This window comes from Olea europaea, unplaced genomic scaffold, assembly GCF_002742605.1.
Source record: "Olea europaea var. sylvestris unplaced genomic scaffold, O_europaea_v1 scaffold1238, whole genome shotgun sequence".
Lineage (NCBI taxonomy): Eukaryota > Viridiplantae > Streptophyta > Magnoliopsida > Lamiales > Oleaceae > Olea > Olea europaea.
This window is the reverse complement of record NW_019229814.1, coordinates 206114-209641: the sequence shown is the minus strand read 5'-3', so window position 1 is coordinate 209641 and position 3528 is coordinate 206114.

The window sequence follows — 3528 nt, the reverse complement described above, 5'->3', positions numbered from 1 at the left end:
GAAGCATACCTGAATCAGACATGGTTAATGCAATATGAATTTCGCGGTATGATCTTCTAAATCTACACGCAGTCTTCTTTTCCTCTCTGTGATGGGATGCAGTAGAGAATGAATAATACGTTGCATGTGATCTGGGGACCATAATCTATTTATAAAGGGATGCCTTTTGACCTAATTCGGCCCATCATCGAATTAGGACTTGGGCCCGGTCTCTACACATATGTAAACTCATACTTTAATTTGATACATTAAAGCCCAAAATCGAAGCTTTATTAGATCATTTTAATTGAGCTCAACCGAATTCGATAGCTTATAATTTAACACACAATTATTCACACATACAAGCCCATCTTTAATTAAAATTCTTACAATCTCCCACTTGGGCTATTTGTATCACCTTATAATTGTGCATTAAACATAACCTTATGAGTACTCAGAATTTTGCTATCATTACCGAATGTATCTCCAAACAATCCCGTCCATCAATCATATCAACATAGGATCAAAGCGGCTTTCGCTACTTTCACGTAGCTAAACCCATCAATGGTCACGTATATCAATATAACCGAATGACATGGATCAAGCATGGATGTGTAGCATGGAAATTACATGTAATGTGATCTGTAACATGCCTATTTCCAACTGGTCCACCTTAATACCTTAGTGAGATCATTTTAAACAAGTTCAGAGATAATTTACCAAATAACTTTGTAACTGAAAATAACTTTAACTTTAAACCGTATTCAAAATAATAGTACATGTGTCCAATATGAAAAGCAAAAATGCAAACTCCCACTGAGACTAGATATTCTCAAGAGACATTACACCCATATGAGCAGTGTGCTCATGAAAGACCTTAGGTATCAATCCCTTAGTAAGCGGATCCGCAACCATGGAGTTTGTCCCAATATGCTCTATTGAAACCTGTCCACCCTGAACTCTTTCTTTAACAGCAAGGAACTTGATCTCTATGTGTTTTGATTTTGTTGAGCTCCTGTTGTTATTGGAATACAGCACTACTGATTTATTGTCACAAAATATCTTAAGTGGTCTTTCTATATTGTCTACAATACGCAACCCAGTGACAAAATTACGCAACCATATTCCATGATTTGATGCCTCGTAACACGCTATAAACTCCACTGCCATAGTGGAAGTAGCTATGAGTGTCTGCTTAGCACTCTTCCATGAAATAGCACCTCCAGCAAGCAGGTAAATATAGCCTGAAGTGGATCTTCTACTATCTTGGCATCCCGCGAAATCGAAATCAGAATAACCGATGATCTCCAACTGATCCGATCTCCTGTATGTGAGCATGTAGTCTTTTGTTCTCTGTAAATATCGCATGACCCATTTGGTTGCTTTCCAATGATCCATTCCCAGGTTACTTAAATATCTCCCTAGCATCCCGACGATGTACGCTATATTCGGACGCGTACAAACCTGAGCATATATCAGACTCCCTATAGCTGAGAAATAAGGAATCTTCTGTATTTCTTTAATTTTCAAGTCATTTTTGGGGCACTGACTTAAGTTGAACTTGTCTCCTTTAGCTACCGGAGTGTCATATGGTTTACAATCTTGCATGCCATATCTTTTAAGTACCTTTTCGATATAGCTCTTTTGTGATAATCCAAGAATACCCCTTAGAACGATCTCGGTGTATCTGAATTCCTAATACAAAAGAGGCATCACCAAGATCTTTCATCTCAAAATTATTTGCTAGAAATCTCTTGGTTTCGTGCAATAAGCCTATATCGTTGCTAGCAAGCAATATGTCATCGACATATAAAACTAGAAAAATATACTTGCTCCCATTGAACTTGTGGTATATACAATCATCAACCAAATTCATCTCAAAACCAAATGAGATGATCACCTGATGAAACTTGTAATACCATTGACAAGATGCCTGTTTGAGTCCATAGATGGATTTCTTTAATTTACAAACCATTTGCTTTGCATCGTCCGATACAAAGTTTTCTGGTTGTACCATATAAATTGTTTCATCAATGTCACCATTGAGAAACGCTGTTTTAACATCCATCTGATGTAGCTCAGGATCGAAATGAGCTACCAATGCCATTATAGTCCTGAAAGAGTCTTTCAAAGAAGCTGGAGAGAAAGTCTCTTTATAATCAATGCCTTCTTTCTGTGTAAAGCCTTTTGCGACAAGACGAGCCTTATACCTCTCTACATCACCTTTCGAATCCCTCTTGGTCTTAAATATCCATTTGCAATCCATGGGTTTCGCACCTTCAGACAATGGAACGAGGTCTCATACGTCATTGTCCTTCATGGACTTTATCTCTTCATTCATAGCATCGAGCCACTTTTGAGAGTTAGAACTTTCCATGGCTTGACGGAAGTTGATCGGATCATCTTCCACCATTCCAATGTCAACTTCATGTTCTTGAAGAAATACGATGTAATCATTCAAAACCGCACTTCTCCTCTCTCTAGTGGATCTTCTTAATGGCATTGGTTCTTGAGGGTGTAGAGTTTGTTCTTCTGGAACAATTTGTTGATCTTGAGAGGGAGGTATGACATTGTCTTGATCCAGAGTTGCTTCTTGAACAATATCAGGGATAGAAACCTGATCATTGTCAATGGCAATTGGAGGAATTTCAACATAATCCTCCTCAAAGACAAAGCCTGTAACCCTCTCCCCCCGCAAACTCAACATCCTCAAAGAACCTAGCATTTCCTATCTCGAAAATTGCCTTAGTTGTGGGATCATAAAACTTGTAACCCCTGAACCTTTCATGTAACCCCTGGACCTTTCAGAATATCCAATAAAATAGCAACTGATGGTCCTTGCGTCCAGTTTCTTTTTATTTGGCTTATAGGGCCTTGCCTAAACTGGATACCCCCAAATATGTATATGCTTCAAACTAGGCTTATTGTCCGTCCAAAGCTCATATGGGATTTTATCAGTGGCCTTAGTTGGAACTCTATTGAGTATATAAGCTGTTGTCTTTAATGCTTTACCCTAGAGAGATTTTGGTAAGGTAGAATGACCAATCATACTCCTCACCGTGTCCTTAAGCATTTTGTTTTGTCTCTTAGCAACACCATTCATAGTGGGCGAACCCGGTATAGTGTACTGTGGGGCGATACCACATTTCTCTAGGAATTTAGCAATTGGTCCTGGACGCTGTTCACCTGAACCGTCATATCTGCCATAGTATTCACCCCCATGGTCAGATCTGACGCTTTTAATCCTTTTGCCGAGTTGGTTCTCAATTTCAACTTTATAGTTTTTGAACACATCCAGTGATTGTGATTTTTCATGAATGAGATACATGTAGCCATATCTTGAAAAGTCGTCTATGAATGTTATAAAATATTGTTGACCATTCCAAAAACCCGTAGGGAATGGTCCACAAATATCCGTATGTATAAGTTCTAAGACGTCCGAAGTCCTATTGGCTTGAAATCTCCTTTTATTGGTTTGTTTTCCCTTTATACAGTTGACACACAAATCATAATCTATGAAGTCAAGAGGGTCAAGAATCCCGTCAGACA